The following is a 27394-nucleotide window of genomic DNA, read 5'->3' on the forward strand; positions in this document are numbered from 1 at the left end:
CGGTGTTGTACCACTTTACCCCAGTCCTGAAGATACTTTCAGGTGCAAACTTTGTTTGCTCACACTTGGATAAAGGATTAAACTAAATTTATTATTATTCTCCTTAGTGGTTGTTAACCATATCATACTCCTGATCAATGAATAGTATCATAGATAGTTATCGCAATGAGCATTGATGGAAATAAGCTAAAAATACTTCCTTGTCAAAATCCATTATTAAATATAATCAATTATAATTACCAAATTTTGTCTTCAAACATTTCTTACATTTAACATGCATGTTCTTGATCATAACTATTTCTTTTTTTCCTACACTTATTTTTCCAAACATTCTCCACTCTTGGACCTAATCAAGGCTTTTTCCAAATCAAGAAATGTTAAATAGGCTTTTCCAAATTCAGTGTCTCTCCATCATTTCCCTTACAGCAAAAATTAAATCAACAGTTGATCTTCTTTTTCTAAAACCAAACTACTCCTCATTTAGACCTTCCCTTATTTTACTCTTATCCTTTCATAATTCTTTGCACAATGATACAATAATGTTATCACTCTATAGTTACTACAGTCCATTTTTGAGTCTCTATTATACATTAGTTTAATCATCATGAGTTCCCTTCTTTCTCCACATCAGTCTAAAGATGTTACACTTTCATTTCAATCTGAATTACCAGAAGTACTGATCAATTCAACAGGCAAATCATCTATCCAGGGGGATTTTCCATTCTTCATCTTCCTTAATGTTTCTTCTTCAACCTCTGCCAGACATATTTCCTTATTATCTCTTTTCTCTCTACATTTATTCTTCTTTATTTCACTATGGTTTTTGTCTTTGTTCAACAATCTCTAAAATAATATTGCAATATGATCTTAATATTCTTTTAGAAGATTTTCTTTTTCATTTATTAAAAAATCTGGTTCCTCAATGCTTCTTCTTCCAATCTTCATTAATCTACATATCAATTTCTATATCTTTTTGTACTATTATTATTGCTTTGCACCTCCAAGGACTCATATAGGAGGGTACTCTACTCCATTACACACAGTTTACCATCTCCCCACTCAATACTGAACTACACACAACACTATTTCAATGTGTAAATCCAACCAAGCCTTTATTTCTTTTTCTTTTCTTTTTTTTTTTTCATGGCTATTTCTCTGATTAAAAATAAAATATTACTGCAATATAACAGAATATAAGTATAAAAATTCAGTGCTATAAAATGCAAGTGGTAAACATTTTCGATGGAGTTTTTATACAAACAAACAAAAAAAAACTGCAAATGATTGTTTATATAAATTTTAACCACTTATGCACACTCACATGGGTAACGTTTTGAATGATAGCCACTAACAAAATAAAGATGTCGCATTTGTATTTTTAGACACAGGTCTGCTAATTACCATTCTAGTTATGCATACAGTAAAATGATGTATGCTGCAAACGTGATTTATTTTACTATTATTAAATGACATCCCAAGGAGTTCAAGTACTCATTGCTTAAGGGCACTCTACTCTATTACACGTCTCGCCATCTCTCCCAACTATATACAACTCATCGTCTCCATTACTTAATTCTTCAATCACACACTGTGAACTAAGTGTGTTCTCATGGCTGATTTGCCTGTCTGCTGGAAGAAATACTCTGCTATCGCCGTAGAACTCAGATAACTCACAAATGAAATTTTTCAAATGAAAAAGCCCATATAAAGATTCCTCTTTTAATGCTGAAAACTGTCTAAAAGGTTTGCTAAACTACACATTGTTTAATAGCATACCTCCTTAAACAAGATACTTATATATTTACAAAGGATAAAAAAAAAAAGGAATGGACTTAATTTTAGAATGTATACAGTATATTTTATATTATTTACATATTTACTTTAAGCTGTTTTGAAATACTGATATTTTCTTCTGATGACTGCAGATGGTTTTCCTTTAACACCTGGATCCTTGTATTTTTGTATTATTATTCCCCCCCCCCCCCCCTTGGTGTACCTTGTATCCTGCTCTTCCACTTTTGGAATAGCTAGAACAAACAAACAAATTCATATTTCACAGTATTTGAGTTCAAAAATCTAGCCTTACTGCCAAGTCTTGTATAGTGAAACTAGGTTCCCTGGATTTTAGTGTACTCTGACTGCAACATGGTTTTCACATGATCTTTGGACAAAAATGATATAGTTATTAAAGAAATTGTTATTAACTGACAACAAAAAATAAAAAGAAATAATGAATCATAAAATATTAATACAGCAAAGATTAAGCAATTAAGATTACATAGCCAGCCTGGTTGGCTGAGTGGTTAGTGTATTCGCTCTCCAGCCAATAGGCTGCGGGTTCGAATCCCGCCGTGGGCATGGATGTTTGTGATTGTATGTGAAAATACTAGTGGTGGAAATAGATGGCATTGTGTAGATGCGGTTCGTTGGAGCTGATGGTGGAGACATAGAGCTGTAGAGAAAGTGCCCTCCCTGGAGGTGTCATGTAATAGTAATGATATAATTCAAGTATTTTGCCAATCGAAGTGCACAATGTCCTATTGTTCTTCCAATTGCGCTAGGGAGGTAACCATTTTTTATATTATTCGAAATACGTGATGTATTAATTTTTGCCATCTTCTTTGTACTGTGCACGGTTATCACTTAAATAAGGCGGTAACTGTTAACCGGTATTTAGTGATAACTGTTGCAATAATTATTTGTGAAAATAATATTATTATTACGTAATACCTCTGAAGAGTAGGTAGGAGGGTGCTCTACTCCGCTGCACACAACTCACCGTCTCCACTACTTAATCCTTCAACTACGTTATATAATTGTTGATGGTAATAAAGGCATCACTACATAAAGTTGAAATACTTTCTCTAAATATATTTCATTAATTAATGACAAAATAATATTTTGTGAATGTTTTTAACACCCACTTAAAAAGGACTACTTGCTCCTCTCATTCACTCACGATGCATATTTCCTGGAAGCGTTGTAGGAACAAATTACGAAAGGATATCCGTCTTGCTCGCCAAAAACAGAGTATTTATAATCAGCACACAACCAATTCCACATGTCTCTTTGAGTGTTAGCTATGTAGGCGACTATGGACTAACGTGTTATTGTCGGATAGCGGATATCTGCTTCGAGAGATGACAAAATCCAGGATATATCAGGGTCATTATACCTATCCAGTTAAGTTTACACTTCTCGCTTTTCTTCATATTTAGCATAATAATAACGTATAGAGTTATTGCCAAGGACGGCTTGTGCATAGGAACTGCAGCACCCCCAAATTTTCTCTCTATATAAATATATTTATTAATTTATTTATTTGCTTGTTATATTTAATTTTATCATCAACATCCTATGCAATTCTCTTATTTTGTTTATTATTTTTGTATAAAAAATAATAAAAATCCATCTTGTGGCACTTAGGATGGCGAAGGACGCTAGCAGCACTGTATTTACCACAGCGTCATATTGCTACGCGCGCAAGTATACGCACGTCATAGTGAGATGCGAGCTATTAGCGTAAAACGGCACCGTCGCGCAGTTCCACTGTTATATTATATGCAGTTTGCGCCAGTAGTAGTGTTCATAGTGCTTATCGTGTTTACTCCGTCTCTTTAAATATTTCGACATTACAATTAAAGATATAACATTTCTTATAGTTTTTATTTTAGAACATTATTGGGGTTATTGACATTTATGACCTCAGAAATGCAACCTCAAGAAATAAGTTCTGTGACAGTAGTGACTGTAAGTGAATTACAAAAACTTAAATTTTCACAGTTGACTCTCGCTGAGAAAGTTTCTATTAAAATAAGAGACCGTCCTTTACCCGATATTCAAATATCTCAGCCAGGAATAAATAATGATAAGAAGTCATTAGAAGTTTTAATACAGAGATTAGAATACAGAGTTTTAATACAGAGTCATTAGAAGTTTTAATACGTTAGGTTGTTATAAAAAGAAAAGTTGGCTGTGGATTGTGAAGTGAAAAATGCACTATTTTAAAACTGCTATTTTGGCAATAAGAAATTCAAAGTACTGTGAGAATCCTTCAAAGACGCTCACTGCTGAATCAAAGGAAGTATGTGTTGATATGAAGGAAAGGTATTCTTTCACTAAACATTTAGTAGCTGCTAAATTATTTAACAAGGACAAATTAGCTAATTTTCAGAATAAACTGCCTACAGAAGAAATAAAATTGACCACTGAAGCATATCCCATGATCAACAAAGAAAAACTTGAAACTGAACTTCGAGTATTCTTACAGTAGACTCGACATGCATGATTATTGTAAATTAATTGACTTTTAAGTCATTTTGAATTATACCAAACTGTATAATTTTATCGATAATAAACAATATTTTCTCATGTTAAATTTTTTTTTTAATTTTTACATAATTTTGATATTTTATCCAAACACGTATACACTGTACTTACAGTGTGTATGTATATTTCGAAAGTTGCAGCACCCCCACGATTTCAAGCCCCGAGCCACCACTGGTTATTGCATTGCTTTTATTAAGTAAATTAGAGCGTTGGTATCTCAGTTGGTACAGACGAAGTCCTTTGGTTGGAAAGATGTGATTTCGAATCCCGTTTAGAACACGAAAAACAACCTTTATCAATGCTTTTCAACTAAAGGTGAGTTAGCCGATCCACTACGGAGATGGAAGATTTTCCTCCCGGAAACAGGCAAGCCGGCCTGTGAACATATCTTGTTGTAGATATGGATATAAGAGAGAGAGAGAGAGATACAACAAAAGAACGGAAAGACAGCTGCATAAAATCCGTAAAATTGCCTAAAAGTAGTTTCTTTTAGGCAATCAAAACGGTGGTTTCTAACGGACAAGAATCGGCTGAAATTAGAAATAATCCGAGTTTGATATTTCTGCCAGAAATAGGAGTTACGTTAGGTTGTTTTACATTACAGCCAAAACAACTGAGTTCAATGTATTGTCTGTTAACTGTGCGGTTCTTCCGGCCAATTTAGTGTTTTGAGGAATGAAATTCTCAAAACATTGAGAATTCCTTTGAGGATTCCTATACTTTTCGAAGATTGAGAAAGCTATCAGGAAAATGCACATTTAACTTGCATTCATTATTGAAAAACTGAAATCTCATGTTAAACCAGCTGATAAATACGCTAACACCTTTTATTTTCCCAAAGGAAGGAGAAACCGAAACTTTTGGAGACAGATGAGCATCCAATTTCTATCCTTAACCAATCAGAGATATCGGCACATGACTAAGTGATTTTAATTGGCAGCCGAGGAGGAGAGTATGTGATAGTGGCAGACAGATGTTGCCATCTCATGGTCCTCAACACCAACACTCTCTCTCCACAGAGAGAGAGAGACTGCATTTCGTGCATAATTTATATGCTTGACTTAATATGATTACTCGATAGTTTCTAAAATCATTGTTATTAGTTCTGATGATGCTGGTATCAATGGAGAAATATGGCATTAGTAATGTCTTAACACACGGTTATCTCAACTTATACAATTTCTCATTAAAGAAATTTATGTGAACATTCACATAAACAAACGCAGTGTTTAGATCTGCGTCTAGCAAAGACTAATTGCACACTTTTAATAAAGAAAGACTAATATATATATATATATATATATATATATATTTATGACAGTCCTAACCATGAATAAGGGTTGGATAATCTTAGAATCTTGCAATAAAGACCAACACACACACACACTACACCTCCTAGCTGTTATGCTCTGAATGAAAGGAAAAGTCAAAACCTTTACCTTCATTCAGATTTAACATGGTTTATCAATTCCGGAGCCAGTATTAATATATCAAGAGAAAAATAACCAATTGTAATTTATCAGTTACGTTAATATTTAAGAAAGTTTTACCTAATGCATCATATTGAAAATAATTAAGTGTTTTGTGAAGTTTAAACTATGTGTAATCTATGTAAGTGCTGTTACAATGTTGAAGGCAAAGGACAATCCGATTATACAGCAATGGCCTGAAGTCATACACGTGCACGTAATAGAACGCGCACGTGGATAGCCTCCAAAGGGCACGAAAGATTGGCGCCAGGTGCTGAAAGGAGTGACGCGCGTGAGGAAAGGGTGAAATTAGGATGACGTAGGAAAGAAACATAGGGCGCGCGTTTTAAAAGGCGCTCGTGGCTTTTTTCTTGTTCCCTGTACTGGAGTGGTCATCGGCGGAGAAGTCCATCGTAAGGTCAATGCAGCAAGCGGCAGTATCCATGGGCAGTTCTAGGCTATGGAATGACCTGACACGATAAATTTCCAGATCACGCCGGAGATCGAAGACCCATGGGCAGGCGATTGATGAGCGAGCGGGGAGCCAGAATTGCTTCCCCTGTCAGCGATGTGTGAAGTCCGAATTCAACTGATGTGTAGAAAAGCCGAGGTAAATAGGGAAAGTAATCTGGAATTTAAAGGTGCTGTAGGGATACACATGAACGCCTAGTGCGTCCCCAACTACTGGTAATGTAGACTCTTATTTGTTATGTAAAATTGTGTAGGGGATAATAATTAGATATAGGTAAAATCTTCAACTCAGGACTGAGCCCTCATTGAAAGAACTTTAGGAATTATGCTGATGAAACTTAGGAACTCTATACTTTAATTGGAATAATAGTGTGAAGATATTTGTTAATGTATCTGAAGTATAGAAAGAATAGCCTTTAATGATGTCATATATAGATGAGAGTTAGATCCTTGTTAGAATCAATGTTATGAAATTATAATATGTTAAAGGAGATTTAGCAATCATAAGTGAAACTACTCACTTCCCTATATATTATTAAGATTAATTTTATGTCAGTAAAAATTTCTTATAACATGTATTATGTCTATTCAGTGAATTAAATGTTAATTTCTTTTAAAATGAATATGAAGACTTGCCTGATTTTCATTTTACTGAACCGTTCATAAAAGTTCGAACCAAGGCGGGAGGTAAGAATAATAATCATAAAATAGGGGGCTACGACTGCGAGATAAATCCTAACAGTGAGATTAATTGAGAATACTCTGCTAAGTGTTTAAGAATTATGAGACAGTGTGCTGATCTAGACTTTGGTTCCATGAATAAATATTCATCAAATACCTTCACTTATGTCAATGGCAGTTAAAGATGGTTAATATAATTAATCGAACTACATAAATGAGCAACATACAAAATATGATGGGGGGGGGCGATAATAAGTGCAAAAGTGCAAGCTGTAAAGCTCACAAGTCAATATAGTCCTATGTTCATACAATTAAGAACGATTAATTGGTTAACAATTAATCGTAAATGACCCCAGAACTAAAAAAAAAAAAAAGCAAGCGAACGAAGGGCCTCACACAGCTTTCTGGAATGAGTGTATGCGCCATTAGCATGGCATGTTCTACATAACCAAATCATTCAAGCTGGTGAGATGGAATAAATACGACAGTATCAGCAGGGAATAAGGTACTCTTAGATGATACGGCGAACATTGTCTTTGATTTTGATAGGTGTAAGCCAGGGTTAATTCTAATAGTGGTTGGGATATACTATACATCAGTGGCGCACTCAGGATTTAATCTTGGAGGGGGGGGGAGAGTACTCAAGATTTAATCCGAGAGCCAGACGGTATTCCACTTATGTGACCACTAATTCATAAATAGTATAGAAATAGAAGACACGACACAACATAAATAATTTTAATTAGGAAAATATTTTTGGAAAATTTTCTAGTATTTTTTCCTTTTTCTTTTGGGGGGAGCCAGGGCACCCCTCTCTGGGTGCGCCAATGCCATACATCCCAACCATTATGGCGTTTCTTAAAATTCTGTACATGTCTGGAGACGCCTAAGCATAATAAGCAGATATTCCTTTAATGCTAATAAAACTGTGTGAGTGTGGTAGCTTAAAATCCTTTCTATAACTCCTACTTTCAGTACTGCACAGTGTGGGCTGTGAGAAAGTAGTCAGATAATACTTCCGATCTTCTGCCTAGAGTAATGAGGCTAATGTCATAAAGATAACATGTGTATATGGTTTATTTTCTGTATACCTTATACTGTGGAATGCTCAATCCATCTCATCATAAATGTCCAAAAATGGAAGATCGACATTAGTTTCAGCGTCCAAGACGACGTATTCTTGGTTGACTGAATCGATCTCCTTTTTTTTTTTTTTAAGAGAGTTCGAATTCCAAGCACGAAGCGTTTCAAACTGTAAATATATTCACAAGACCAGAGCGCCGCTAGGAATTTTGCTCCCTAGGGGAGGCAAAATTCCTAGGGGCGGCAAAATATGCTACTGCATATTTTGCCGCCCCTTCTCCCTTATTTTTCGTATAGTTTATGCCAACTTTGCCTCCCTGTGCAAATGCACGTCTTGCACCGTAGGTAGAGTCGGCCCTGCACAAGACCCATGATACACAAGGCACGGAGAAAGATATTGTTAAGTATATTCGTTCAAAAATGCTCCACAAAACGGTTGACCAAATTGACTGCGATCGTGATTTATTATTATTGATATGACACCTCCAGGGAGTCCAAAGACTATTACATTTTTTAATTAATTAGTGTTATTCAACTTTCAATTAATTACAAAACTTTATGCCTAATAAGACACGCAGTAACGTGTTATGCGAATGCATATTGTTTGTTTATAGAAAGAAGATTAATGCACTTAATCAAATTCAACTGTGTTAATAATTTTCACTCTGAAAATATTTGCTGCATTAAAAGAATTTACGCATGTGGGATTTGAACGTACAACTTGCAGGTTATACATTCAACCTGTATATGGTCCAACAGTGCTCCTTCGGTTGCACCTTAAATGCTCATTAAATTAAGGTTGCATTGCAGCAATGTAATCAAAAGAGTAGCAAAGACAATTAAAAGAAATAAAAAAGGAAGGAATTACTCATAACGTTTAACAATTCGTATACAATATCCAAAATATTTAAATAAGCAAAGTTACATATGGAAAACAAAAGTTCCAAAGTGGCACCCGTGCCACTTTGGAATAAAGGATTCATAATATGAAGATACCCACAGGTAAACTGAAGCAACAGATATTAGGGTAGGGACCGGCAAAGAAATCAGAGACCTCGCTATTAGTATACCTGTAAGGGAACTCTCTCACCCGGTACAGACAATATGAATAAGATGGATTATTTCAGGTTAATAAGTATGTGGGGAAAATGTTTCAGCAATTGGCTAGAGGTGGCAGAACAAGAGGTCATTCCTGGAAATTGGGAAAGAGTGTAAGGACCAGTGGCAGCCGGTGAAAATTTTAAGTGGGGGTGCTGCATATACAAAAAAAAAAAAAAAAAAAAAAAACTTTTTTCCCTAATCAGTAACGAATTTATTAATAAATAAATTTACATATTAAAAATTGCTTTATTAAAAATATTTCATCCTCACCACGAACAAACACCAATAATAAAAGTTTCATATCAATAGCAATGACAAGTGCAAACGAATATCGGCGTTAGATCGCAGTGCATTTGTTTTGTGTAATGATAATTGAAAAAATGTAATTCTGTTCATATTTTCAACAGTGACACTCGTCATAATTCAGCCTTGTATCTATAATAAATAAATAATTATGTTATTTTAACAAAATAAAATAAGATTTACAAAAAAAAAAAAAAATAGTTCACCGCGCGCACACACCAATAATAAACGTTTCGTATTAAGAAAAAGGTGATGAGCGTTCCAATGAGCAATATAAGGTACAGGGAAAGATAGAGTAACCTGTATGGTAAGGAAAGCCAAAGCTAATTATGAGAGGAAGCTAACTGATGAATCCAAAAGAAACCCTAAAGAGTTCTTTCGCTATGTGGCTAGTAAAAGGAAGAATATCCATGGAAAGATTACTTTAAAAAGTGTTGATGGTAGGGAAATTACTGACGCTAATCAAATAGTTGAGTTGCTTAGGGATCATTTCGCAAACGTGTACCATCTTCGTAGTGATAGTGCAGTGTCAGATGTGCCATTGACTGATGAGCGTATAGAGATAGATGAAATTGAGGTGCTTAATATATTAAAGAACCTTAATGCTAACACTGCCATTGGGTTAGATGGCATATCGGCCCGTGTGTTACGAGAATGTGCAAGAGAATTAGCAACTCCTCTAACCAGAATATTTAATTTAAGCCTCAGTTCTGGTAAAGTGCCAAAAGAGTGGAAAATAGTTCCATTGCACAAGGGAGGCTCTAAGACTGAGGTTGCAAATTATAGACCAATCAATATATCTGGAGTGGTGGTTAAGATTTTGGAGAAATTGGTTAAAATTAGAATTCAGGACTGGGTGGACAGCAACACGATACTTTATAAGGGGCAACATGGTTTTGTGAAGGGTAGGTCTTGCCTAAGTAATTTGCTTACTTTCTATAATAAAGTAACAGTGGAGTTGGATAAAGGAAATCTTTACTCAGTGATACTGCTTGACTTTGCAAAGGCTTTTGACAGGATTCCACATGGAACTCTGTTACATAAATTAGAGCAAATGGGTATGGATCCGAAGATGGTGATTTGGATTAAAGGATGGCTGGTGGACAGATATCAAAGAGTGGTTTACAGAGGAGCTGAGTCCAGGAAAAGGCAAGTGACTAGTGGTGTACCTCAGGGCTCAGTTCTTGGTCCTCTATTGTTTAATTTGTACATCAATGATATTGGAAATACCTTGAATGGAAATATCCACTTGTTTGCCGATGATGCAAAATTCGGAAGAGCGATAATCAATTCAAATGATGTGGATATTTTACAGAATGACTTAAATAGGCTGACGGTATGGACTGAGGTAAATGGCTGTCAGTTCAACGTGGCTAAGTGTAAAGTGATGCACTTCGGGAGGATGACATTGTATGCTGTTTACTATATTAACGGAACTGAACTACAGGAAGTTGATGAGACAAGAGACTTGGGAGTTATTGTAGACAGAGAACTTAAGTTTAAATGGCATATTGCAAAGAATGCCAAAACATCATATCAAATTACATGGTTGTTGAGGAACACACTAACAAGCAGGGATAGGGAAGTTATTGTTCCACTCTATAAGGCATTAATAAGGCCACATTTGGACTATTGTGCACAGATCTGGTCGCCAGGATTTCTTGGTGATGCGGAAGTGGTGGAGAGGATTCAGAGGCAGGTTACAAAGATTGTTGCAGGTCTGTGGAATGTTCCTTATGAGGATAGATTGATGATCTGTGGGCTCCAAAAACTAGCTGATAGACGTAGGAGGGGAGATATGATAGAGGTATTTAAATTGTTAAAGGGATTTTACAGGATTGATTCTGATGATATTCTTAAGACCAGTGCAGGATGTGAGAGAACGAGGGGCCATCCCTGGAGATTGTGTAAGAGTATGGTTAACAAGGGTGTTAGGACTAGATTTTTTACTTGGAGCATTGTGAATGGGTGGAATGCTTTGCCAGAGGTGGTTGTGAATGCTTCAACTGTGAATGAATTTAAGGAGAGGTATGACAGGTATTGTGTAAATAATGGTTAGTGTGTCAATGTCGGGTCTCCCATGATGAGTCTTTTGACTCCATGGAGACACCGTTAAAATAATAATAATAATAACTCACAGAAATAAGGCGCATAAGTATACTAAAAATACATTGCTGTTTGAGCAGTTACAGTTGGGAATGACGTAATGCGCAATGACAAGAGCAAACGAATATCGACGTTAGATCGCAGTGCATTTGTTTCGTGTAATGATAAGTGAAAAAATATTATTCTTTTCATATTTTCAACAGTGACACTCGTCATAATTCAGCCTTGTATCTATAATAAATAAATAATTATATGTTATTTTAACAAAATAAAATAAGATTTAAAAAATAGTTCACCATGCACCAATAATAAACGTTTCATATCTCACAGAAATAAGGCACGTAAGCATAATAAAAAATACACTGCCGTTTGAGCAGTTACAGTTAGGAATGACGTAACGTGCAATGAAAAGAATAAACGAATATTGGAGTTAGATCGCAGTGCATTTGTTTCGTAATCTAAAGTGTTAATCGAACAATTCCAATTATTAACTATTCAATCAATGTCAAAACATAAGCTGTAACCTTTAACATGTACTGCATTTATATAATGTTGTAAGCATTGTTATTATTTATAAACACAAACAAAATTTAATATTTTCCTTGGGGGTGCTGCTGTGTCGAAGTGCTTATGTACGGGCCGCCACTGGTAAGGACTCTATTTTTTGGTTGGAGAGAGGTGAACGAGTGGAATACGTTGCCAAAGCCAGTTGTGATTGCTTCGTCTGTCAATTAGTTCAAGGAGAGGTGTAGCTTGGATTGTTTGGATCTCAGGAGATGCACCTTCAGATTCCATGGAGGTGCTCATATAATAATAATAACAATAAACTTGATTCCATAGTTTGTATGTTATAAAACAATCAATCCTAAAGACAACATCAAAAAAAGATACAATAAACCTTATACACCCTCTGTCCAAAAAGAAACCGAACTTTTCGAAACTAGAAGAAACTAGTCGCGCAACTAGTTTGCCGAAAGCGGCAAATTTGTTTTATTAGAAGCCGAGTTATAGTGCCAAGAGTGACAGTGTGTTTTGACGAACGGTCGGGAAATGAGTTTCAAACAATGAGCTGCGATTGACTTTTGTGTTATACTTGGTAAAACTTTTACCGAAACGCATCAATTGCTTCAAAAAGCATACGGTGATGAATGCTTATCCCGTACTCAAGTTCACGAGTGGTTTCAGCGATTTCAAAGTGGTCGTGAGACGTTTGAGGACGACGAAAAGCCGCGCCGTCCAAAAATTGGACTGAGCGAAGTTCACATCCAAAAAGTGCGTGATTTCATCAAAGAAAACCCGAAATCGTACGTGAGATTGATTGAAAATGAAGAGTTGGGGATTCCAAAATCAACTGTGCACAACATTTTGACCGAGAGTTTGGGCTTTTGTTAACTGAATTCGCGATTTGTTCCCCACAAGTTGACCAACGACCAAAAAATGTATCGAATTGAACACTGCAAGAACCTCATTAAAACCGCTCGTAATGATTCAAACTTCCTTGAAATGATCGTTACTGGTGACGAAACATGATGTTTTGAGTATGAGCCTGAAAAAAGCGCCAGAGTGCTGAGTGGAGAACACCATACGGGAGCATCCGAAAAAAAAGTCGCTTGAAGAAGTCAAAAGTAAAGACAAGGCTAATTTGTTTCTACGATTCCAAGGGCATTATCCACAAAGAATTCGTTCCGTCTGGCCAAAAGGTCAACGTTGAGTTTTATTCGAAGTTTTGAAGCGATTGATAGCGAGAATCCGTCGCGTACGGCATGAATATCGTGATGCAGGCAACTAGTCACTTTTGCACGATAATGCACCATCTCATCGTTCGAACATTGTGAGACAGTTTTTGAGCAAAAATCAAGTTTGTGTGTTGGATCACTCACCGTATTTACCTGATTTAGCACCCTGTGACTTCTTTCTCTACCCCCGAATTCATTTGCCGATGAAAGGAAAGCTATACGACACCATTGAAAACATTCAAGCGGCCGTAACCACGATCCTCAACAGTATTCCAAAAACCGATATAAAAAACTCATTTAACGAATTAATTGACCGTGCCAAATGCTGTATCGAAGCTGAGGGAGAGTATATTGATTGAAATAAATGATTCGAATAATTATAATTGGCCTATGTTTGATTTTCTATCAAAAGTTCGGTTTCTTTTTGGACAGAGGGTGTACACTTATTATTCCTATAAGTAAGATGTGCTTTCTTTCGTGGATTGCGACAATGCGAAACAAGCATATAAAGTAGTGGAAACAACTTTCTTACTGGGACATATTGTACAACATTTTTTGTTAAATGCTCTTCAAAATATAAGTACCCTCCAGTAGTAGCTAAGCGCCTTTTGTAGTATGACAATTTCGATAATTGGTAAAATATCCTAACACTCGCGCCCTTGACAATTGTTCTAATGTCTAAGCATTTCTACTCTGGTTCTCTTCCTCCCCTCCAAGATCTACATTATGATCCCTTCCATTACGCCACTACTTAAAATAGATATTACTATACGCAGTATGATGTTTATTGTAATAGCACTAATAGTAGTAAAATTAAAATTTTAAGTAGTATTAAATCTATACATTAATAAAAAGAAATTCTACATCAGTAGAACTTTGAACTAGATTTACACTATGACGAAATAGGCTTGTCTATGAGAAAAATGATCAGCTTCTATACAATCAAAATGAGATTTTTTTGAAGGGAGATTTCGATGCAAAAGTAGGAATAGAAGGAAAATCCGAAAGAATTATCGACGGGGATTAAACCTACATAAGAAACGAAGAGGAAAAATACACTGGTGTACAAAATCTAAGGACGAACTACATTTTACCTATATATGAAAAAATTTTCATCACTACAGCCAAATGTAGACATAAATTTATTGCAATCATATTAATAAATTATATTACACAAAAAAATTATAAATTTCGTGCTAATTAAATTGCAATACGTTTTTGGTAAAAAGTAACAATATGTAGTTAGGGAATTAATATAGTGCTTACAGAAAAACTATTCGGAGAGACATTTCAGGATGGAATATGTCCACCACGAACTGCAATGCAGCTCTCACAACTTCGCACCATGGTTAGCACCAAGTGAATGAGGAGTTCTGGAGGCAAACTGGCCCACTCCTCTTTTGGAGCAAGGAAAAACACCTTGTTTTCTGGAGGGGAATTTCGAGCAGCAATGCATCTTCTGTTGCATCCAAAACCTGTTCTATGGGATTGAGATCTGAGGAGCGTGTTGGCCAGTCGATTCGATTAATATCCTCGGTCTCCAGAAGTACCTCCACTGCTTGTGTACGATGTGGTTGGCAGTGTCATCCATAAAGATGAATTCTTCGCCTACATCACCACGGAACAATCGAACATGATGCTGAAGAAGTTTGCAATATCGTTCACCAGTCATGGTCCCTTTTGCCAGTACTTATATATTAAGCATAATGCCTCTTCGCCATGACCCCAGCAGCACCGCCGTATCTATCCCTTTCCAAGAACATTCTGGCGATGGTAATCAGCCACTTTCACTCCAGATCAAGTGTCGTCTAGAATCGGAGGAAATACTAAAACGACTCATCTGTAAAAATTACATTACCTCATTGCCGTCTTGTCCAATTGTTATGGATACAACACCACTGAAAACGTGCTCTACGATGAGCTGTGGATAAAGGGATGCAGACTACATGCCTTTGGGTGTATAAGCCTACTTGTTGCAGATGCCTTGCCACAGTTTGTCGAGATATCCGCGTATCCGTGTTTGAATGGAGCCGACTTGCAATCTAACCTGCCGTGGGGCGTCGATTATGTTTTGCTGTTATAACCAAAATCTGTCCTCATTCTCTGTAGTAGAATGAGGGCAACCTCTTAACAAACGTCTGGAACACATTCCATTGATTTGAAACACTGACCATTGATTCCAAATTCTCTGGCAATATCAGAAATTCTGCGGACTTCTTCAAACTTTCCAATAATTCTTCCCTGCGTGAAATCATCTAGATAATGTCTTTGAGACATTGCAAGACATCCACGTTTCCAACTTTATTCCTTTACGAAAAGAGGTTCCTTCAAACACAATTGCTTAGCGCAGCCATATACCTTTTATCCTATTGAGTGCTACCACGTGATCCCTTTGCACGCGATTCGAAAATTCGAATGTGTACCTGTTTTCTACTTGAAATCATCAGTTATACAAATTTAGACAAACAGATTCATCTGAATTTTCTGTTGTAATTTTCAGAAATAGTGTTCGCTCCTAGATTTTGGACACTGGTGTACAAGTGGACTTTGCAGAAGAAACAAGTCTAAAGATTATTATACAAACACCTCCTGGAGTCGAGATTCTTCAAACGAGCCAATAGTAAAATACCATCTAACAAGAAAATGTCTATCTTACCTTATTTTAAATTGATATAATATTTTTGCACTCGTCACCTCATTCGGCAAAGCATTCCATTCATCAACCATGCAAAAAAAAAAAAAAACAGTCATGCCCACTTATGCACGACATCTTTATAAAATTTCCAGAATGACCTCTTGTCTCTATTGCTTCCATCCTTTAAATCCTCTGAAAAATATCCTGGGTACCTTCTAATTGGTAAGCTCCTCTTAATAATTTGTGTCTCAATTATATCACCTCTCCTCCGCTTATTTACCAGACTGCAAAGTACATCCATTCATCCTGTCTTCATAGTCAGTATTCTAAAAACCCTTTTGTTATTCTCGCCTCTAATTTTTTTTTTTTCCCCAGAGCTTGCTTCTGTTCTAGCAGGTGACCAAATCTGTGCAAAGTAACTCAGATGATATCTTAGCCTTGTACAGCGGAATGACCGCATTCTATCTCTACTTGTCAATGTTCTTCTTAGTATAGTAGCATGTTGATAATAATAAATGATAAAAATGTACCTAGATTTAAATGCTTCACTGTTCCTGTAATCACCATTCTCAGACAATGCATTCCATTCGCCTACCACTCTCCATTACAACCGCAAAATCTACTCCCACCCCCTTGCTCAAACCCACCTTATCAGGTATCAGGATGGCCTCTCGTTCTCCCCTGTCTCCAGATACGAAAAATCTCATCCACGCTAATCTGGTATTTACCCCTTACCAACTTATACGTCTCGATCATGTCTCCCCCTCTTCCTTCTATCTACTAGGATCTGTAATTTGCATTCTCTCAAACTGTCCTCGTATTCCACATTACAGATACCAGCTTAGTCAATCCTCTCTGGACCCTCTCCAACATCTCCTCATCCTTTTGAAAACCTGGCGACCACACCTGCGCACAGTAATCCATATGCGGTCTGATCAGTCTTGTACAATAAAATCAAAACATCCTTACTTTTACAAGTCAGTGTTCTCCGCATCATTCCCATAATCCGCTGTGTCGTCCTCACAATTTTATTAAAATGTCCATGAAATTTTAAGTGCCTATCCACCACAACCCCCAAATCCTTCATTCCCTCCACCCCCTCCAAAATACTACCACCAATCTTATACTCTGCTTCTCATCTTTGCTTCCCAAATTTTAAAACCTTACACTTTGCAACATTAAACTGACATCCCTACACATCGCCCTTCAGGCAGTCTATTTATGTCCTTTTGCAAAACTACATCTGCCCTACTTCTCATAACTCTTCCCAACTTTGCATCATCTGCAAACAACTGTAAATCAGCATTTAATCACTTTCCAATGTCATTTACATACAAATTAAACAACGGCCCCAAATCACACACCCCTGGGACATGCCACCAGTAACTTTCCTCTTCTGGGATATCACACTCCCATCACAACCTGTTGACAAGCAGACAGCAAATCTCCAATCCAACTCCATCTGTTCCAATTTAACTACTAGTTTGTCATGTGCTAATTTATCGAAAACCTTTGCAAAATCTAAATATAATACTGCATATGCATCCCCTTTGTCCAATGTATTCGTCACCGTGTTATAATAAGCAAGAAGATTGCTAAAACATGATCTTCCTTTAGAAACCCATGTTTTCCATCCTGTTCTGAATCCTTGTTCTCACTAGCTTCTCTAAGACCATGACTACAATTCCAGACAAGCAAATTGGCCTATAATTCGAAGCCTTAGTCTTATCACCTCCTTTATGAAGGGGGGACAATTTTGCCCTCTTTCCATTCCTTTGGGACTTGGGCTAATCTAAGACTCATGTTAAAAATGTATGCTGTTGTTACCTCCCTGCAACATTCCTTCAAGACACGTAGTGATATACCATCAAGACCCAAGGCCTTGTTGATATCAAGTTTACTCAATTCCTCATATACCTCCTGCTCACTCACCATCAGTGGTTCCTCTCCCATTCCTACTGATCTCAAGTTCTGCATTATGTTATAATCACAAGGATGGAATACTTTAATGATTTACTCATTTGACACCATGACTATATCCTCCTCAGTGTTTACAATTCTCCCATTATCACTGACCAACATCATCCTCCCATAATCATTCTTCCTTCTACTGGCCACATATCGAAAAAAAAAAACTCCCTAGGATTTCTTTTAGCGTCATTTGCTAACTGCTGCTCATGCCGCACTTTTGCTACCCTTATTAAGTGATTCACCTTCCTTGCTTGTTCACTGTACTCCTCATGTAACTGATTATCTTCACTCATCTTGTGCTATCTCCACAATGCCTTTTTCTTCCAGATTGCATGCTTCACCTCTTCAGTCATCCATTTTACACCTACCTTATTTAATCTCCTGACCGCTGGAATACACTCAGTCATTGCCTGTGCCAGATAATTCCTGAGTAGAGACCAAGCAGCACTTATTTCCTTCCCATGCAATTCCTCATTTCATGATATCGATGCCTCCTGAGTTTGCCATAATCACCTGTCTTATAGTTCCACATATAACTGTTTTTCACAAAAGTCTTGATATGGCTGACCATCGCCCAAGTGATCACTTCATGGTTCACTTTTACCAATTGGAGGAAGATGTGACACTTCATTTACAACAATATCTTCTGATAAGATAATCAAATCCAAAACCCTCGATCCGCGTGTTAGCTCTCCGTTACGTACTGATTAAGGTAGTTATCCCCTAAAAACTCAAGAAATTCATTCTCTTAGGTTCCTGATGCCGTCTCTTCATTCCAGTCTATATTACCATAATGGGAATCGCCCGTTATGATTACCCTTTTCCTATTAGCCAGAACAATTTCTGGCTAATAAGAAAAGGCTAAGGCACTTTGTACCGTATCAATCCACCTATATCTTGGTCTTCCTCTGGGTCGTTTTCCTGCAGAGAACAACCTGGCAAAGAACACTTGTTTTGCTAATCTTTCCTCGCCCATTCTGTTTAAGTGACCATACCACCTGAGATTCGCTCTGCTAATGCATTCCTGGATGCTGACAATGTCAAGTTCTTTCCTAATATCCTCGTTTTTTTATATGATATTGCCATTGATGCCATCTGTTCACGCCTCTAATCTTTCTCAGGACTCTCCTATCTGCGGTCTCTAGTCTTTGGTCAAGTGTTTTACTTCTGACCCAGCTCTCAGATCCATAAGTTAAAACTGGTTTCAATACTGTCTTGTATGCAGCTAATTTAGTGTTCGGACTAATTTCCCTCTTACTCCATATGAATTTATTCAATAGACTTCCTACCATACCAAGTTTACGATTCTGTTATCTATTTCCATATTTAATTTACCATCTTCCCTAAAAATCGTGCCTAAGTACATGAAATGTTTTACTTGTTCCACAGGTTCTCCGCTCACAACGCAGTTGACATTTTCAACGATTCTACCTATTTTCAATGACTTTTTATTGCTGACCTTCATACCATATTTATTACAACGATTATTCAATTTAGTCAAAGAATCTTGGAAACTTATAGCGGATTTATTTAGAAGTATAACATCGTCCGCATAAAGCAAAGAGCTGATATTAACATCTCCAATTCTGATATCATTTCTAATACCACTTTCCTTCATAATGTGATCCATGTAGATAATGAATAACAGACAGGATAATGTACATCCTTGTCTCACACCAGATTAAACATTAAACCTCTTCATGTACTTCCTTCAATTCTAACTGCTGACTTACAACTCAAGTATTGCTTGATATAATGCTCCATTGACACCATATAACTGTAGCATATTGAATAGCTTCTCTCTTGGCACCTTGTCATATGCCTTTTTCAGATCTACAAAACTTAAATACAGAGCTTCGTTAAATTCCCATGATTTCTCAACTATTTGTCATAAAGTGAAGATCTGATCCTAATAGCCTCTATTTGGCCTGAATCCAGCTTGTTCTTCACCAAGCTTTTCTTCCACAATTCTTCTCAACCGTTTCTGAAGTATACTTGCATAAATCTTGCCAGGAACACTCAGCAGGGAAATACTCTGTTATTCTCACATTCAGTTTTATTTCCCTTTTTATATATGGATACTATGAGACCTCTACTCCAATCATCCGGAATTTGCCCTCTGACCAGGCCTTTTGAACTATGCAGTGCAGCCACTGTAAGACTTTTATACCACCATACTTCAGCATTTCTGGTCGAATATCATCTACTCCTACTGCCCTTCCACATTTCAAGCCTTTGATGGCTTTTTCAATTTCAAGTATGGATATGTATTCCTGACTGTGTGCCTGTTGAGTGTATTTTACCACTGTGCTATCACTGCTTGTTTCATTTAGCAAATTTTCGAAGTAGTTACCCCATACTTCAAGGATATCTTTTTCTCCCGTTTTCATGTCACCTTTATCATCTCTAACTCCTTTTACAGCACTCTTTCCTCCATTTCTAAGCTTCTTCAACAACCTCCAGAATATTTTCCCCATTCTTGATATTTATTTTCCATGTTCTTGCCAACGTCCTCCCATGACTTTTGTTTAGCTAGTTTTACACAGTGTTTAGCTTTCTTACATTTGTCTCTGTATTGTCTAAAGAGCACAAACTGACTTTTTTTGCCAGGAACTTTTTATATGCTTTCTTCTTTTCCTTCACTGCCTCTTTAACTTCCTGTGTCCACCATGGAGTTCTGATTTTTCTATCCTTGCACACAACCTCACCACATGCCTCTCTGGCTGAATCAATCAGGGTTTTCTTCAAGGCTTGCCACTGAATCTCCAAGGTTTGGTTCCTGTTCTCAAACTCTTTCATTATTTTTTCAGTAAGTTTTGTATATTTTAGTCTACAGTTCACATCTGAGAGCTGCTCAACTTTTATTTGCTTTAAAACTTTCTTACATGTTATTCTTTTCAATATGAAATTCAGTTTTATCCTGCTCAAGACTAAATAGTGATCACTTCCAATTTCAAATCCTCTGTACACTCTGGTGTCCTGCACCAGGGAGAAAATATCACTATCAACAATAACATAGTCAATGAGACTCCCTATTCCTTACCTCTTCTCTCCATGTGAATTTGTGCACATTTTTATGTTGAACACGGTGTTAGTAATAACCAGTCCATGTCCTGAGCAGAAATCCAACAGGTATTTTCCATTAATATTAGCTTTGCTCTTTTCTCCAAATTTTCCCAAAATATTTTTGTATGTCTGACAATCATTTCCTACTCTGCTATTTAGATCCCCAACAAGGACAAACTTTTCCTTTTTCATTGTGTCAGTTGCTTTTTCTAAAGCATCAAAAAATTCCTCCACTTGTGCCTTAGTAGAACCTTCTGTGTGACCACAGGCACAAATAAGTCTCATTGTCCAATTCCCCATTCTGATATTAGCCTACATCACTCTACTTGAGACTGCCTGCCATTCAAGAAGATTAGTCTCGTATTTTGTGTTGAATACTATGGTTACTCCTTCTTTTCCTTGATTGTCATTTCCTGAATATAACATTTTGTATTTATTGCTCGGAAAGATCTCATCAGTTTTTGTTTCAGTCACCCCTATTATGTCGATCTGGTACTTATCTAATTCCTCAGCTGGCGCCATTTCTTTGCCATTCAGGCTTCTTATGTTGATAGTACCGATCTTTAACTCTGTGATGTTGAGTTGGGGTGTGCTTTCAGATTTCTTCCAGTAGCTGACTTTTCGTTGTTCGCCCTGCTTCCCTGGCGAAAACAACGGAGGCCCTTGTGTAACCGGGCGACGGCCCAGCCGACATGAAATTTTGTCATGTTGTACCATCATTTTGTATATTGGTTTAAGCCAATAAGAATACAATTTGGTCGGCTAAATCCCAAATTGCCAGCCCATCCTTGTTCGTTCAGTATCCAGGTAGATACTCAACAGGGTGCACCACGAGAAGGTGAAGATTGGACATTAGGTCAGAAGCCCCGATCGGTTCTCTGCATTCCTTTAAAGGCTATGTGGAGGTCTCCTCTCGGTTATACAGCTTTGACCTTTAAGCATTTTTATTAAACAAATAAATGATATGATATAATTATGTTACTACTTACTTTTAATGAGATGGTTGAGCTTCTCGGCCCTTGCAGAGTTGCTGGATATCTGGCTCAGTATTGGTCAAATTCAGTCGAAGATCGGCACACACACGAAGACGATTTCTGTATTTTGATTTTATTTGAAGGAGCGATGAAAACCCTTTCTTACAAAGATAGGTTGTAGAGAACTGAATGACGATTTTCAATGCTTCTTCAGATAATTCGGGAAATTCACTTCTCACTGAAGATCCAAAATCAAGCCAAACCAAGATCACGGAATTGCATTTTAAGTCCACTGTCATCACTTTAAAGTTCCATTAACTGTTCTTTTTTCGATAACGAAAGGTCGCTCTCGTGACTGCAAGTCTGAAATGAATCGCAAACTCAAAAAAATTCCTTATAAAAGTTATTCGGAAAATATGTTTCAAAATTCTGGTTCAGATTTTTGAGGTGGTCACAAACCCTTTCCAGAAACTCAGAATCAACAAAAATATCATTTTCCACTAAAAATTAATTCCAATGTTGGAAAAGGTGCAAATTGTCTGTCTTCTACATAATTAATCCATAAAACCAGTTTTTTCTCGAATGACTTCATTTTGTTGTAGGCATCAAGAACAGTTAAAGAATTTCCCCTGACGGGAGAGATTTAGTTCATTTAATTTCGAAAAAATGTCTGAAAGATAGGATAGTGTTGATGACCATGCTTCGTCAACAAGGAGTAATGCAAAATCAGAATTACGTTCATTTACAAATAATAAAACTTCGTGCCTTAATTGAAATGACCTTGTTAGCACTTCATTCTGAAATTCGCTGGAAAGCCAGCGAATTTCAGAATGAAGCAAAAGTTGTATACAGGTAACCCTCGTATAACGCGGTACTTATACAACGAAGTCTACAAATTGTAGTAACCCTTGTTCAACACTGTCCGTGCGGTTAGCCCAGTCACCGGGAGATTGAAAGAGGGGCACTAAGACTATCAAATGCAATTAAAAAAGCTTTCAATCTTCCCATAAACCCAAAATTAAAAACATTCTACTACAAAGTACACCACGCTTGTTTGCCCACCAAAATATGGTGCACAGCGAAAGGGATCCATCTTCAAGGCCCCGCCAGATGTCATTTTTGTCCCCAACCAGAAACACTTTACCACTGAATGATGTACTGTCCTCACACCTCCCGAATGTGGAAGACGGTTCAAACATTCATAAAACACGAACAACCCTTTACAGAACACACATTATACTGGTTAAACGAAGGTAACATTAACACAACTAAAGCAATCATTATTATAACAACCATGTACTCGATTTGGACATACAGATGCGACAAAATTTACGGAAGGGAAACAGGACCAGACATACTCAAGAAAATAAACAACATATTAAAAGAAACAATCACAGATACCATAAACAGAAACAAAATAACAAAACACCAATGGTGGCAAATAGGTCTCATCTCAGAATTCGAAGAAATGCAAATCATAGAAATAAAGGACCCACCATAAATTAAAAAAAAAAAGCATAAAACACACATATACATGATAAAATAAATATACATGAGCTTATTGTAAACTTTTTTCATTAAGCTGTATAACCACTTGTACATTAATTGCTTTATGCTATAATTAGTTGTAGTTCTGTGCATAATATTTTTCAATTATAGAGGTTGTAGTTTAGTTTTATGTATCCAAAATGTCAATGACAGTTTATATAGTGGAAGAACTTGATGACATTTTACTGATCCGGTGGGTAACTCAAATCTCTGCCAAAATGTAACCCTCTCCTTCTGTGTTAAAACAAATACTACATATGTATACAGACAGTTGCAATCTGAAAGTGATAATAATGAAGCAATAAATCATGTAATGATATGCAAAAACAAGTTTTAGTAATTATATGTTAAGAATATTTATGATATGTAAAGTAATTACATGAGTATGTATAAATATGGTATATGTAAATAGCGCTTAACACTTCATAATAAGTTAATAATGTATAATCCAAACTGTACTGTACAACCCAAAATGTACATTATACTGTAAATGTATAATGTACAATCCAAAATGTTTACAGTCCAAATGTAAAATTGTCAAGTCAAACATAACAAAGGTCTATAAATTAGTGTCTCCGAAAGAATAATTATATGTATTATAAGTAAAATAGTCATATGCATAGAAGACGTATTATATGTATATGTGTGTATATGTACATACATGTATAAATATGTACATTTATATATGAATATTGTCAGATTAGTTAACAATATAAAATCCATTGTTGTATATTTTAAAACAAACCTTACATAGGTTTAAGGAAAGGTGTCCCCTCACAAGAGACAATAATGTAGATCGAATCCCATATGTAATTGGAAATATACCACAAAAATATAGGAATTTCATTATAAAAAAGGAAATATGATTTATGGAAATAGAAATGTGACTGGTAACTTAAATTCATAATACAGAATTCCATGGATAGTAAAGTTATGTTACATTAAAAGAAAAATACTGCTCAACTCATGTAAAAAGGACTGTAGGAAGAAGCAGACACTGAGCAGATTATGATGTTAAAAATAAGGAAAAATAAATTGTACATAATATATATTATTAAGATATCAAGAAATGTAAATCAAAATGCCAATCAGAATAAGCATTCTATGTACAAATGTATATATATTTATTTGGATTGTAGATGCTTTAGTGTTAATAAAATATGCCCAGTGGCTTTGCGCTTCGCAACCATATGCCTGGGGAAGGAGTGTCCTACGTTCGATTCCCGTCAACGATGTGAGGAGCTCAAGGATCTTCCTCAGCCATAGCCAAGTTAGCCAGTCTTGGGCATGGACAGCAGGGTTTTTTCCGCCAGTTTATCTGATATTTTTTATCCCGCAAGCAGACAAACCAGTCCAAGGACACACGGATTACAGTCAGGAATACTGACCCAGATTCGTCAGCCTATGCCGGTTCCGGAGCCCGGATAAAATTTGGGGGGTGTAGATGGTATCATGAACGTAAAAAGGGGAACGCTGTATCATCACACGGAATTTATTCTATTTAACGCGGTACTTATACAACGCAATTTCGATAAAAACACAGTCTACAAATTTTAGTAACCCTTTATCTTTCATATATTTTTCACCGAGCTATTTAAAAACCAAATTTTATCTTCATTAAATTTGCGTCTGCGTATGCAGTTATCAGTAGCGAATTTATATTAGGGAAAATGCCGTTTAGCAGGCATGTACGTCAATTGTTTATTGTTGAAAGTTGTCTTCGTTTTCTGCCAGGAAAGCACATAAAAATCATAAGTGTGTCCTCAAGCTGAGCACTTTATTTTCTGGTGTGTTACATGCAATATGTAATGCTTTTTTATGTAAAAATTTTATTTTTATAGTAATGGCCACTTAGAGGGCTTTTGATATGGTTGAAAACGAAATTAGTGAATTAATTGATGGGGAAACAGATTTAAATGAGGAGGAACTGGTACAGTTAATAGATGACGTCGAACCAAATGGCGGAGAAAGTTCTGCTGAAGATTCTGATTCTGATGAATCCGTTAAAGAATTCAGTTTAAAGAAATTAGCAGAAGGGTTGGACTTGGCAAGAAAGTTAGGAAGTTATTTTACGGAGAATGATCCTTCAATGGAACGCTCGGGAAAATCCACGAGATAATTGGATATTTGTTTAGCTCCATATTATGAACTTAATAAAAATTTTCAGCATAGTGGCAAGCAAGATCTTATTACTGACTTCTTGATAACTAAACCAACCGACGTATGCAATGAGAATTATACAAATGATGTCCAAGAGATTTCAAGTGATGCCGACGTCCGGCCACTCGTAAATAAAGAACATCTACGAAATGTTCCTTTTGATGACAGTGATGACGATTAAAATATGAACTTTATTTTATTTTGCCTAAAACATTTATGCATTATGTGCAATGACGTTTGCGTACAATTTGTATTTTAATAAGTTATATACTGTAAGTACTATGTATTTGTTTCATAGTTTATGTTTTCTTAACTTACATAAATTACCTGAATTAAATCAAAATATTTTTTGTTGGATATGTCATTAGTAGTAAGGGCCCCCCACTATGAACAAGATCGAGATAAGATAAGGATTCGTGGCATCGTTGTGTGATGAGATCTTTAACGTCATTGTGAGGGAGGCATGGTGTGACGTCATGAGTTTGGAATGTTTGTAATTTCCCTGGGGGGAAGATGTGTCAGTTGCATCAGGGCTTGTATTTTGGTTCGCGTAAGGAATTGTGGGTGATGGTTGGAGATAAGGAATCCTGTCGTGATTGGTGGGGCACTTTGAACAAGATAAGATAAGGAATCGTGTTGTGGATGTGTGTTGTTATCAGATGAAGCTAGGTGACGTAATTTATTAGTTGTAAATAAGTGACGTTATTGTTTTAAATGGGAAAGGAAGATATATTAGTGGATAAGGATTCGTGTCATGATTGGTGGGACCCTTTAAACCAAATAGGGGTAGGGTGAATGGGGAAAGCGAGGTCAGTGTCGTGGATGTGTGTTGCTATCAGATGAAGATTAGTGACGTAATTTGTTAGTTGTAAATAAGTGGCGTTATTGTTTTGAATGGAAAAGGAAGATATATTAGTGGATAAGGATTCGCGGCGTGGTGGGGTGAATGGGGGAAGCGACATCCGTGTCATGGATGTGTGTTGTTATGAGTTGTAGATAAGGAATCGTGACGTGTTTGGAAATTTCTGGGAATCATATGTCTCTGTGATATAACGTGATGTTTTGGTTTGCCTATGGAATTGTGGGCGATGTTTTTGAGATAAGATATCTTGGAATTTCACACAACCGTCATTGTCTTCAAGTTTTGTGTTTGGTTGCCTATAGATGGAAGTACTAATTTTCCAATAAATAATAATATTTTTTGGTTTACCGATCAAGTGTTGATCAATTTTATTAACTGAACCAACTAGTTTCGCCACACTTGAAATGAACTTTAATACAAACTACAGAAAGTTCCTCAGCAACAGCTAGCTGATTCTTGTACACGCGATACGTGTTTCACTCACGTTCGATACTATTTTATTTGTAATTATTCTAGTCAGTTTTTTTACAGTTATTCTTGTCAGTTTGCAGTTACGCATAACTGTGAGATTGTTTAAACCTCTATGTAAGCCCTGAAGATGCCAACAGATAAGTGTGGCGAAACTGGTTGGTTCAGTTAATAAAATTGATCAACACTTGATCGGTAAACCAAAAAATATTATTATTTACTAATTTATGATCAAGAAAATAACCTTCATGATAATTTTCCAATAGTTTGGGGTATTTCTTTCCTGTTAAATAATATGGGATCGGTAAACCAAAAAATATTATTATTTACTAATTTATGATCAAGAAAATAACCTTCATGATAATTTTCCAATAGTTTGGGGTATTTCTTTCCTGTTAAATAATATGGGAATTCATAGAGTAGAGTAGAGT

General features: G+C 36.4%; 1 protein-coding gene across 2 annotated transcripts in view; it reads right to left on the reverse strand.

Moving 5' to 3' along the window:
• Positions 1-27394, reverse strand: part of LOC150102964 (rho GTPase-activating protein 44-like) — a 521092-nt gene that overhangs the window by 446769 nt on the left and 46929 nt on the right. Inside the window, exon 1 of one of the 2 annotated variants that reach the window (XM_090397795.1) lies at positions 2925-3110. The exons of the other annotated variant lie outside the window; for it this stretch is intronic. The gene's annotated coding sequence lies outside the window, so the exon portion shown is untranslated. Of the gene's footprint in view, positions 1-2924; positions 3111-27394 lie in introns of those variants that run through there. 2 annotated transcript variants of the gene reach the window in all.

Source organism: Typopeltis vanoorti, chromosome 9 (genome assembly GCF_054136105.1).
Source record: "Typopeltis vanoorti isolate ZY-2024b chromosome 9, IOZ_Tvanoo_1.0, whole genome shotgun sequence".
Lineage (NCBI taxonomy): Eukaryota > Metazoa > Arthropoda > Arachnida > Uropygi > Thelyphonidae > Typopeltis > Typopeltis vanoorti.